Genomic DNA, 13,962 nt, shown 5'->3' on the forward strand with positions numbered 1-13,962 from the left:
AGCCCTTCAAGCCTCTCTATGTGGCCCTCAGGACCCTCCCCAGCCCACAACCCTTCACAGGCCACAACTAGAGATGGGGAGGGGGGAGAAATTTATTTCAGTTTACATTTAAAGGAGAACTTGCCTAATTTGTACTTGTTGAAACAATATGCGAACCAACAGACAGCCTTCCTTCAAAATGTGCACTTCTCTGAATTTTGCAGTTCAGTTCTCCAGCCAAGTCCTGTGTATGAAAATGCATCTAATGGGGTGGAAGTGTGCATCAAAATGCATTTATTAGTGACAAGAAGCAACAATGCATTATGTTAGGAGAAATTGCTTTGCAAAACTGTATATATTTGGTAAAAGTGCATAAATGGGAAATTGAGAATGACAGATTGGCCTATCACTAGCCACAATCCTCACTGGCTTTGCTCCACCCCATTATTGAGTGTTTTTGCGTGGCTGAACTATGTCCTGGAACTATGATAATGTGTCTTACTTCCCTGGATGGAGGGATGGGTGTGTAGAAACCTCTGGATTTTGCATGAATTGAAATGTAGCCTACTGTACAAAGGCAAGAGTCACATCTGTTGCTCTTCCCACTTTTTGCCTCTAGCCACATCCACCACTGCCATGTGGCCCCCAGAAGGTTCTTGAGGTGGGGAAGTGGTCCTTGGGCTGAAAAAGGTTTCCCACCTCTAGCATACCACATCATTTCTGTTCTGGATACTACATTTGAATGTGATTTTCTTGTAACAGTCTCAAAGCCATGTGGATTATAAAAGGGGATCGAAATATTCTATATAAGATAACCAGTATGAAAATAGCAACAGTTTGGAAGTGCCTTAAGTGAGATTTCTTTTCTTTTTTTTTAAATTGAGATTTCTGATAGGAGGACACCAGAAGGAGAAAGTAGGCAAATATTAACGCATTGAATGTGTGAGGAAGGGCCATATAGCTCAGGGGTAGAGCATCTGCTTTGCATGTAGAAGGTGACAGGTTCAACCCCTGGCATCTCCAGGAAGATCTGGGAGAGACCCCCCTGTCTTATACTCTGGAGAGCCTCTGCCAGTCAGTGTAGACAATACTGAGCTAGATGGACCAATGGCCTGACTCAATATGTTCCAATGTGATAGAAATGCAATGTGCAGGAGCCCAAGGATAACGGACATGTCACATTCCTGTTTAAGAGTGGAGTGAAGAGCAGGCAAAATAAAATTAAAGGTGAATTGGCCGGGGGAGACAGAGAAGAAGAAAGTTTTGCAACCAAGAAAGAGGACACTTTTTATGTGAACAACATGCAACAGTGTATTTTAATGAGGTTGTTCTCAAGCCAAGAAAGTGGCATGAACAATAAGGGAGATGAAATCAAATGAAGGCAAAATAAAACCTCATCTCAAAGCCAAAACGGGTTGATTAGAGTTGGAAGTGAAAGGACTGTCGTCATTTTTTCCCTTGGCACAAAAACCAGTCCAGATTGCATGTGTTTGTCATGAATGTTCTTGGGGAAGATCAGAGTTTTCTCACAGTCTCTTCATGATTCTGGAATCAAAGCTGCTTTTCACAGCACAGTGCCACCAATTAATAATTTTAATAATGATAATAAAAATTCACTTTTTAATTGGGCACTTCAAGTGTTTCATACGGACTGTCATAGAGTTCATAAAGTAATCTTTATAAGGTCTTTATAAGCATAAGTTCTTCAAGTCTGGGCCCTTCCAGATTTGGTGTTTTACCGCAAGTATTCTGCAAGATGTATTCTGCAACCACCCTGAAAATTTTGCAGACACAAATAGTATTGAAAACATAATCATTTATAACTGAACCAATACCAATTTGACACAACAATAGTGCATTAGTGGTGAATTTATTCTGCTTTATTAGTTGTTTGGCGATGCTTCCCCAATGCTGCCACATTTTATGGATGGCTTGTTTTTATGTACACCGCTTAGAAATGTGAATGATTAAGTGGTATATAAAGACAGTAAATAAATAAATTGTTGTTTGGATGGGTATAGCACAATAAAAGTAGGACAGTCTCCCCCCCCCCCCCGGCAACATCTGATGTATGAAAAGTTACGTGATTTCATCAGGAAGTTACAGGATATGCACAGACTAGAAATGAAGCTGTATGATTACCCCAAAATGTTTGCAGGCACAGTCTTGAAAGTGGGATCACGTATAACTGCCCCAATACGACGATGAGCACAGATAATCATGAGTGATGAATAAAAAGGATGTCTGGACAAACCCATGATTTTTAGCTCAGGTAAGATTTGATTTGGGGACCCCCCTGTGACCAAATCATTGTCTGATGGGGCCATATCCCATGATGCACAGATGCCTACATTGTTGTTAGGAAAGAGACTCTGTGGGGTAGATGGGCATGCTGGGAATAAACTCTTCTTTCCCAAAGGAAACTCTCTTATAAACATCCTGACGTAACAAAAGCCTCAAGGGAACACCTGTACTGGGTTATCTGATTAGATGGGGAAACTTGTGGCTGTTTGAAGTCACAAATCAAATCACCTATACAGAAAGCGCTTCCACACACAGGAGTTGTTTGAGCATCCCATGTAAATGATCACATGAGCCACTTTGCAGTTTACATGACAACTGTATTTGCTGCAGATACACTGGTGTTCCCTGTAGCAAACGTGTACAGTCGGTCTGCTGTGCAAGTTGCTTGTTTGCTCTGCATTTGGACACCTCTGAAGATATTTGCACGTTGGCTCCTGAGATCAAGGAGCAGGTATTGGTCTATGTTTGAATACAATTGGACACCACTTTGAATCAAGATGGCAGCTGAACCTTTCAAAACTGCACTGAACCAGTGCATGTCCTGATGTTAACCCCTGACTAAAACTGCATTGATTGTGTTGGTTGCTTAGCATTCCCGAGCAATGCCAGGTACACATTTGCTATCCCAAATATGCAGTGGACACAGTGGTGCCATTCGGACAGGACTTTGGGGCAGAAGTCCTAGGCTCCACTTAGCAGAATATGAAGGAGGACCCCCAAATGCATCAGTAAATGTGGCTTTACACATTTTGAAGCAAGTGAAGTACTACGCATTACCATCTAATGGAGGGGAACTCCTCATAAGACCATTAAGTCCAGAGCCTAACTGCACCATAGAATGGGCATATACACAACAAAGCCTTGATGTGTTTGCTGCAGGGAACACTGGGGGTTAGGGTTGCCACGTTCAGGGCCTGAGACTGATCCTGTATCTTTAGGAGGCTGGGTCTGGCACCCAAGAGGTCTTCTGTATCTTTAAAAGTTGTGCAGGGGCAAGGAAGAATTCCATCTTGTGGTTTTTCCCATTCCAGTGTTGCAAGAACACCTGCACTTGGCTGACTTTCTCTTCTTCTAAAGATACAGGATCAGTCTCAGGCCCTGAACCTGGCAACCCTACGGGTGGTGTATTGCACCAACTTACCCAGGGTAAACACAATGGATCACACCCAGTGTACTATTAAGTTAAAGTCACTTAGCAGTATACTTGTTGCACTGGCAGAATGTTGTTGCACAAGGGAAAACCCAGTAACATTACCAAAGATCGTTGCACAACAGATTGCACAATAAGAATCAGCTGTTGTGCAAGGGAAACGTCAAGGTAGAGGAACCAGCTTTTGCGCAAAAAGCTTCTGCTCGACCAACTGTTGCATTGCATCCTTTATTGGCAACCTTTAGAGAGCCAGTGTGGTATAGTGGTTAAGGTGTTGGACTACGACCTGGGAGACCTGGGTCCGAATCTCGACACAGACATGAAGCTCACTGGGTGACCTTGGGCCAGTCACTGCCTCTCAGCCTCAGAGGAAGGCAATGGTAAACCTCCTCTGAATACCGCTTACCATGAAAACCCTATTCATAGGGTCGCCATCATTTGGGAATGACTTGAAGGCAGTCCATTTCCATTTTTAAACTGCCATCCACCTGTACAAGAACTCTTGCACTAGCAGGCAGAGAACATCAGATATGGTCCAACAGTTGCGTAAATTCCAGTGTGATGACCCTGAACCGCGAGAAATGTGTGCTAGGGAGCCACAGTCAGGGCCATTTGTGTCATAATTCTAGAGAAGCACAGAAACAACGAAGCACTAAATGTGGTATTGGGCACAGAATTCAGTTTCTTGAGAATCCCTTCTTCTGTAGCCCCTAGGACTGCAAAGAGATACTTGAAAATGTGTCTTGAAAGTAATGCCTGCTGAAATGTCAGAAGCCACAGGGGTTGCTTCTCAGACTAGCGTTGACCTTCGGTACCCTGCAGAGCTCGTTGCTCCTCCGCAGGACCAGCCAAACCAGATTAAATGATACCAAAATTAGTGAAGATGGCAAAATAAAGTACTGTATTGCGAAACTTGTGAACATTTGCTCAACCGGTCTGATTTTTCGGCTTTACTTGGTGTAGAATTTGTTTGGATTGCCTGGGTGAGGACATTTTTGTAGTATGACATCACACACACACAGAGCGAGAGTGAGCGAGCGCGTGCACACGCTCGCTCGCTCGCTTCCTGGCATACAGGTTCAAAGTCAAACAAATGCATGTGCATGGGTCCTGATACAGTTTTCTTGCCTGTTCTGGAAAAGAAGGGAGGAAACTTCCTGATGAAGGAATAAACACATTTCATCTGACTCTTGATCCAATTTGGTGGCATAAGATGATTTTGTAAGATTGCAATGACTGATGTTTAGTATTCCTCTAATCAAACAACATGTTTATTGTGTACAATGCATTTTGAATGTACATTCTTCAGGGGCACTCTTTGGCACAACCAGCTTGAGTCTTTGGAAACCACGGCTTGCAGCCAACTAAGCTGTACTCAGAGTAGACCCACTGAAATTAATGGATCAAAGTTAGTCGTGTTGGTGTAGTGGTTACAGCATTGGACTTGGGCCTGGGATAACCTACTTCACAGGGTTGTTGTGAGAATAAAATGGAGAGGGGGAGGACCATATATGCCACGCTGAGCTCCTTGGAGGAAAAGGTGGGATAAAAATGCAATACTTCAACAATGTCCGTTCATTTCAGGGGGACTACTCTCTCTGTTGCAAAGAAGAGTCAGAGTCAATCCAACATAGCTGGACACCACAAGCTCAAGTTGGTTATGTGTAAGAGTTAAATTACATATAGTGCTAAATGCACCATTAGAAAGCACATCAGGCATTCAAAAAATCAATCATAGAGGGAGATTTTCATCAGGACTGTAGTGAATGGGGAGGAGAGGTTTAACCTCCTTTGTTGTGAACCTGACTAAAATTACTCCTCCATTACTCCTGTGCAAGTATTAACCTTAGGAAATATTAAAACCAATAAATAAAATTCTTCTGAATAAACATGCCAAGGCTTGGCAACCATTGCCCTAATGCAGCTGTAGTTGCAGGATGTTAGCCATGAATAGGGACGGGTGAATCTTTCAATTGCGGTTTCTCATTTTTTAGTCTTAAGCTCAGTTCTCCACATTTCCTTATCAGTTTGCAGTTTTAAAAAACCCTCATGAAAATTCATCCGCATCTTAGTGAAAAAATATACCCATCTTTGTATGCAATACCTTCAGCTGAAGATCAGTGTCTTACAACACCTAAAATAGCATTTGTGTGGATCCTTGGTCATTGCCACCTATGGCCCGATGGCTACAGAATTTTCTCAGTTCACACAAGTGACCTACCCGAGAAGGATGCACAACCTAACATTGTGAAGGACTTCAAGATTGCCAATATGGTAGCAGCTCTTTGGAAACGATTGGAAGATGGGCTTGATGCAGTTGCAGAGCAGAGCCAGCATCTTAACCTTAAAGTATGAATATGGATTTAAACTGGGGGATTTGGACCATTGGACCATCTAGCTCTGTACTGTCTACACTGACTGGCAGCACCTATCCAGGAATTCAGACATTCTCAGCCCTACCCAGAGATGCCAGGGATTGAACCTGGGACTTCCTGCACGCAAAGCGGGTGCATGACCACTGAGCTGTGGCCTTTCCCCGTTGCTAATTCTGTTTTATTTTCCACCTCCTTCCCTGTCTGTGAATGTCCCCTCTTTGCTGTCAGCTCAGGAAGCTTTTTAAAAAGCACAGATGTCTCTTAGCTGTCCAGAAGGGATTAGATGCTTAAGTTCCCCAATATACTCTAAAAGGATCTCCCATCCCACAAACTATCTGTCCATATGTATGAAAGCCTTAAGGTCTTAACAGAAATGGTGGGCTGTTTAAAAAAAAAAGTAAGTTGAGATGTGGCGTTTGAGCAGAATGTTCTGCCCATTAGGGAGGAGAAAACAAACAAACCTAACACACCAATGATATCCTCTAATCGGCTATTTCTCAGGGTGATTTGCACAGCATTTTGGGTTCTGCAAAAGGGAGCTGTTACGGTCATACCTCTTCAGAAATGAAGCCAGGGTGGGGGTAGACAAATGTACAAGAGCAATCTGCTAGATGTTCCTATGAATATCTGGATGTACGTGTTTGCTGAAAACTGAAGGATAACATTATCCCCATCACAGATCCTTTCTTTCCTGTTCTGACACAAGTGCTTGAGCTGAAAGCCTGCTGCCAGGAGGCATTTCAGTGTGCTCCCGTCATGCACTTTGCAAGCATCCCCTTGGTGGAACACAAGACACAGTGACATATAGCAAATGCTGTAAAAATCCCTTCCAAGGAACTAACCAGGATGGCTCAGAGCTCAACAGAGAGAATCTGTAGAGCCTAATTTAAATGAAGCATGTTTTTATTTTTATTTAATTTTTTTAACGGGGGTAAATCCACATATATTGCTACTCCAGACATCTGTCATGGCCTAAAGCAACTTCTTGGTTCTTTTCATCAGGCTTAAGCAATTTAACCTATGAAGGATGTGTGGGATATATTGTGTGTGTGCGTGTGTTAGTTTTCAGCTGTTAGAGCAGGCTTTCCCAACCAGTGTGCCTCCAGATGTTGTTGGACCACAATTCCCATCTTTCCTGACCATTGGCAATGCTGGCTGAGGCTGATGGGAGTTGTGGTCCAACAACATCTGGAGGCACACTGGTTGGGAAAGGCTGTGTAAGAGAGTAAGGCAGGCATTCCTAAACTGCATGCCACAAGACATAAATTATTTTTTTAAAAATCCAAGTCTTCTCAGAGCCTAAAGTAGGTGCCTACTGTGTCTCTGCATGAGTTGCTGCTCTGAGCATTACTCCTTTCCGTCAGCTCTTCGTGGCAGCAGGTGATTCTTCCCCAGCTGTGTATGAGGTGTGACTGGCTCATTCAATCTCTCCCAAAGAAAAGAGGCAATCAAATGATCGGCCCTCGGAGGAGGCTGTCCATTATATCTCTGTATGATCCACTTGGGCACCCAAGCTTAAAAATATGGCTTGCACATTAATAGACACCGGAGCATAGGAAGCAGCCTTATACTGAGTCAGAGCATTGGTCCATCTAGCTTAGTATTGTCTACCCCGACTGGCAGTGGCTTTCCAGGGTTTCAGGCAGGATTCTCTCCCATCCCTACCTGGAGATGTCAGGGGTTGAACCTGGGAGCTTCTGCGTGCAAAGCAGACACTCTACCACTGAGCGACGGCCCTTCCACCAGGACAGCACACTCAGCAGACACACAGGCCGCTCAGCCTCGCTCTTCTCCTCTGCAATGAGATCCATCGGAAGGTCGACAGCTCAGCGGCAGAGCATCTACTTTGCGTGCAGAAGGTCCTAGGTGCATCCCCAGCATCTCCAGGTAGGGTCGGGAGACACACCCTGCCTGAAGCACTGGGGAGTTGCTGCCAGTCAGTGTAAACAATACTGAGCAAAATGAAGCAACAGCTGACTTGATATGAGACTGCTTCCTATGTTCCTATTTCTATTTAAATTACTGCAGTTATTTCAAACGTCGCTTCTATACAAATGCATTTGAATATGCAATTTAAATGCAAGTCTGCACCATCTTCTGCCCTCTCTTTTGGTGGGGCGTAAGTCGCCATGGTATTCTTAGCTCCAGTGGTAGAATTTCCATTTATATTTGGGTTGTTACTACCACCACATGCTCACTCCACCACCCCTTCTTGCAGCCAGCAGTCATCCTGAAGGGTGGGACTGTTGCCTCTTATTGCTGCAGTGCCTTTCAGTTTATATGGCAGCATTTTACCAGTTTTGACTCCACAATGCTCAGAACAATTTGATTTGATTTGATTTTTAATATTTCTACCCCGCCTTTCTGTGAGGCGAACAGGGCGTCTCCTAGCAACTCTCAGCACCCTTCACTAACTACCCAGGATTCTTTGGGAGACGCCATGGCTATCTAAAGGGAAATAAACTTCTGGTGTGGATGTGGCCAGGGACAGCTTTGGTTTAAATTTGGATGGGAGACTACATGCGCTGCTGTAGAATAAAAAGGTGGGGCAAACCCTGAAAAAGAATGATACTGTTCACAATGTTTTCCTTTTGGAAAGGAAAGGGGCTTCCCCTCTGCCCAGTGCCCACCCATCCAATCTCTTCCCTCTCCCCTCCCTGCTCCTCCCCAGGTCAGTTTCACCTATCCTAATCATCATGGTACAGGAGAAAATCCCACTGAACTCAGAAAGCATGCAAATGATCAAACCTGCCCTGCCCTCCTCCTCCCTCTTATCCCCTCCCTCTTGCCTCTTCCCTCCCCCTTCCTTCACCCCTCCCTTCCCCTCCCCCCTCCCCTTCCAATCCCCTCCTTCCCCCTCCTTGTCTTTCCCCCATGTTACCAAATTCTTCCAAGCTACACAGGAAGTGGAAGTGGATTGGACTGTGAGAGACCAACCCAGATTGTGTTTGCATTTTGACAAATTTGTAGGGCAGTGCAATATCTCAGAGAGGAGGTCAGGTCTCCTGCTCCCCTGGTGCATTCGCTATAGCTGCCCAATTTCCCTGCTTTTTAAAGTTTGATAGAAATATCTGTGGGCTATAGGTACATTTTTAAACCACAAGATTTTTTGCCTATTAGTGAATAATAAATAATAAACTCAATAAATAAACAATAATAATAAACTCATGAGCTTTGCTAGTAATATCTAACTTAAAAGGATCTTTGATAAGCCCGCTTGAACAAAGAAGCTATTTGGTTTCAGATTATGACGTAAAACCAATATTTCCTTCATTTTTATGCCTATTTCCTGGTGATAATATTAACCTGTTTGAGTCTTGGGATTTTTTGCGTGTGTCTCTTGAAATTATTCTTCAACCATGAACAGTCCAATCTATATCTACGTGTCAGCATTTCCAAAACAAGTAGCTTCAACTAAAGGTCAAAACAAAATACTTGACTTTAGGTCAGGTTTATGTTCTCTACCTATGACCCCAATTATAACTGCTTGGAAGCTGCAAAGATATTTCCACTACGTGCCCATCATGCCATGTTAGCAAGCAATAGTAACAATAATTTATTAGCTTAACTGCTTTCCTTCCTCTTAATCCCCTTAAAGGTCTTTCTTCACTCTTCCAGAGCTAGGAATAAAGTAGATGAACAAATAACTATGCTGGCAGATACTTAATACAAAACACTGCGCTAAGCTTTCAGGGGGAAAAAGTACAGGGGGTTTCTAGGTGACAGATTAGCTACATCAAGCTTAATATCAGAGTGAATATAATTAATATGTTCAGATTTTCTCACTCTTTCTATGAGAGACAGGGAGCAATCCTATCATTAAGCAACGATGAATAAGCAAGCTGTTTAGTGCTTAATGCATTTCATTTACCCGAAATTAAGTTTGTAGATTCTTGCTTTCTAGAGCAGACCCTTCTGGGATCACAATAACAATCTGTTTTCCTCTAATATCTATGAAAATGGATGTGAGGGACAGATCCTTACCGATCCTCATAATTTTTACAAGAGACCACCAAATCATAGGTCACCTCTTTGTCCAAATTCTGTGATTTGTTGGTGGTTTTTCTGATCATCCAAAAAACCAAAAACGAAAATCCCATGATGAGGATCTGTGCTTTGGATCAATGTTTCTGCTATGCTGGCAAGCACAGGGGCTGTGATGTTTACACTCTACCAGTGTAAGAGTTAATTGGCTGGTGACTGGGGGGCAGGCTATGTAAAATCATGCAAATTCAAAAGGATGCATTTTAATTCACAGGACCCAATGCTTACCTAGAGCTCCATGGAACAGCAAAGAATGTGTGTGTGTGTGTGTGCGTGGCTTCCCTTTGTGGGGGGGACCCAGTGTGACCTAAGAGAGGGGGCGGGCATGAGAACGCCCAGAGGGAATGGTGCTCATGACATTCTCTCAAAATTCCAAATGTGCCCATAGGCCCGAAAAGGTTGGTGACCCCTGGTCTACTCAAATGCGCCACCTGCACAAGAAAATTGAACTTCTCCCTAGATTTGGTAGCTCTGGGGGGACCTGTTTGCCATGGGAAGGGACACAGCTCAGTGGCAGAGCATCTGCCTTGCATGCAGGAGCCCCCGTATTCCCTTCCCAGCATCAATCAGGGCTGGGAATGTCCCCTGCCCAAACCCAGGAGAACCCGATGCCAGTTAGCACAGACACTAACTGAGTTAGATGGACCAGAGGCCTGACCTAGTGATCTAAGGCCGCTTCCTAGGTTCTGTCCATGCTGGAGCAAATGACAAAGATATAGTGGCATCTTGCTGTCCTGTTACTTAAAGAGTTACATATGGACAGAGACACAGTTCTATCTTGAGCCTTTTTCTCTATTTTCCCCTTGCCCCTTTATTTGAAGAGCACCACTGTATCCAGTAGAGCAAGTGGGGCACTGCCCCACCAATTCAGTCCACCCCCATCCAAGCCCCACCTTCTTACTTACAACCAGTCCAGAGTGCGGCAGCACTAACTGTCACCTTCCTCTTCCTTAATCTCACTGTTGCCTTTGTAGAACTCAGCAGAGAGGAGGATGGGAACAAAACTAGAATTGGTTGGCTCTGCCTCTGATTGGCTTGGGCTCTGCCCATTGTTTGGGCTACCTTCATTCCGCCCCACCAGCCTCAGTGGGCACCATCCACCACTGATTGTGTCATTTCCAGAGCTTGGAAGTAGTTAGTTACAAAAAGGCGAATTACTTGTAATTCATTACTTTTTTGAGGAATGAATGGGCAATTCCTTTACATTTTGATTGTAACAGGAGTAATTTTACTACTTTTGAGGAGTAATTGTAATGTTTCCAGCATTACTTCTGGAGGGAAGCAGGGGAAGTCTTCTGCTCCTCTGATCTGTGGATGGAAATCATGTGCCTCAAACTGGGCTTCTGTGCAACTTCCCTCGTGCTCTGTGGGTGGGTAGGAGGCGATGAGGGAGGAGGTGGAGAGCGAGACGGGGTGGAGTGGAGAAAAAATGGTTAAAAAATGGACGGTGGTGGAGAAGAATGGAGTGGAGGGAGAAAGGAGCCGGAGGGCAAGAACATGGATAAAGGAAGAGAAGGAGGCAACAGCAGAATGGAGATAAAGAACTGTGGAAGTGAAAGATGGCTTGTGTGTGTGCATGAATACTCTGCACTTGGCACACAAAGCGGCCTCCGCCGCCCTCCCTGACTACTTTGCTGCATTTGCAGTGTTTTAACTTTTTTGCATTTCAGGGGAAAATGTTTCCTTGGGTGTCCCTTAGTTGATGGCAGGGCAGGGTCCGGGAGGTGGTTAAGTGAGAGAGATTATGCTGGCTGGCTGAGAGTGTGTGTGTGGGAAGGTTGCACTTGCTTTGACGTGCAAAGATCTGAGCGGTGGCCTCTGCCTCCCTTACCAGCAGAGAGACCACCACTGCTATATTATGGATAAAAAGAATTATTCTGCTAGCTCCTCTGTGTGTGTATGTTTATTTTTAATGTTGTTATAGGCAACTTAGGTGTGCAGCAGCCAAGGCCAACACCTTGTAGGCACTCTAGTGTTTTTTTTAAAGTAACTTAAGTGAAATTGTAGTGGTTACTTTGTGAGTAACAGTAAAAAGTAATCCATTTCTTTCAGAAGAATGGTAATTGTAATGGTCATTTATTTGGGGGGGGGGCATGGATGTAACAGTAATTGTAATTTATTCCTTTTAAAAGTAATCTTCCAAGCTCTGATTATTTCCCAGCAGAACAGAGGCTGGCTTCACTGAGCTCAGGCACAAAGAGTGGTTTCATAATGGAACTGCTCACTAGTCCCTTTTCCAAGGTCTGGCAGCTTTGAAGAGGGCGAAACACAGGATTAAAATTAAAACTAGAGAAATGAAAACGTGCAGGGGAGGCAGCTTGCTAGTCACCCAGTGGCCACTCGCTCTCGGAAGGCAGGCTAGCCAAGAGGCCATTCTAAATGCAGTACTGTGTGCTCCAGGGTCTTCTTGCATACTCAATGCTAAATAAATCAAACAGAAGTTCTGCAGCAAGAAGAGCTGAATCTTGAAACCTGAATAAATTAAGCAAATTTGCATGGGTATGTAAAATAATACATTCTTGTTTGTTAAGGGGAAGAACCATAGGTCAGTGGTAGAGTGTCTGCCTTGCATGCAGAAGGTCCCAGTTCAATCCCTAGTGTCTCCAGGTAGGGCTGGGAAAAGACTCCTGCCTGATACCGTGGAGAACTGCTGCCAGTCAGAGTGGACAATATTGCCACCATTAAAGGCCTTATCTTGGAAGGCAATCTTACTCGGCCACTAGTGATTGACAATGAATGAATGAAATATGGACCATCAGTCTGACTCAGTATAAGGTAGCTCCCTACCTTCCTACCTCTTGGGGAGAGCAAGGAGCTATACAGGACTCTGAAGCTCTAGATTTGATTGATGTTAGCAGGCCCTTGGCAAAATACCCTCTGGGGGGCCCTCTTCTACATTGGTGAGCCCTCCCTGGTGGTAGCAGGAAGTCCGCAAGTTTCACTACCCACAAGGCCCCTGATGTAGCATCACTCTGGTGCATTGTGGGACATTTAAATGGGCACTGTTTAAACTACCCAGAAGCTGCCGGATGATGCCTCACTCTGGGGCACTTGGGGAATTTAAAGGGGGGGCTGCCTTTTTAATTTCCAAGAATGCCCCAGAGCAACACTACATTGGGGGCCCTGTGTGAAATTAAAATGGCTGTTGGCCTGCAGACCCAACTGCCAGGTGCAAGGGATCCAGGGGCGGGGCCTGCTGGGGCTCTGGCAACTTCCCAAAGATGCTAGGCATTAGTGTCTGGCTTGCCCTGATTGCTGGAAAATTGTATTCAGCAATCCTTTTGCCTTCTGGAGCTATCCCAAGGCCTAAGCCCCACACTTTCAAGCTTGTCTTGTAACCTTACAGGTTAGAAACCTGCCTTTTAAAAACACAGAGATTCTCAGCAAGCTGAATCATGTGGCCAGCATGGCAGCCCTGCCTATGTGCTCAGACTTGGGCCTGTCACTCGCGCTCTGATAAGTTCAAAAGGTGAATGCTACACCAGGTGCTTCCTGGGCTGCTCTGGATTGCTGTATAGTGATTCACCACCGGAATGACATGGCCACTCAAAGACATCACACCGCTGTTTCTTCCAGGCACAGCTCAAAGTGTTCAAGGTGTCCTTCAACATTAGCAGATTTTATCACCACTCCGACATCTGCTTGGGCCCTTCATACCTTAGTTTAGACACACTTACGGGGACATTTTTGCCCTTACATGGAAATGATCTCTGTGCAGGGACAACCACATGCTTTATATTTTGTGTAAAGCACACTGTGAAATGTTTATTTTGCAGCAAGTTCACATGTCGGGGAGGTGCTATATTCCCCAAGAGCGCTAAACTAGTTGTAGGCAATCCAAAGAACATTTGCAGTGCTCCAGTTTCACGCTCAAGACTCATTACCTTCAACAGCAATTCTGCAAAGCAACCACATTAACAGGAAAGCCATTCTATGCTACCATAAGGAGCAGCCAGCAGAGTCCTTGGGGGAAATTGTCTAGGGCAGAAAGGCTCCTATAACTTCCTAATTGCCTTTTGGAACAGGAACACTTCAATATTCTCAAGGACTGTTTCCTTCGCCAGACGATTTGAGGGGGGGGGCTTGGAAGTGTGTATTTTGTTGCTCAAG

This window comes from Rhineura floridana, chromosome 14, assembly GCF_030035675.1.
Source record: "Rhineura floridana isolate rRhiFlo1 chromosome 14, rRhiFlo1.hap2, whole genome shotgun sequence".
NCBI lineage: Eukaryota > Metazoa > Chordata > Lepidosauria > Squamata > Rhineuridae > Rhineura > Rhineura floridana.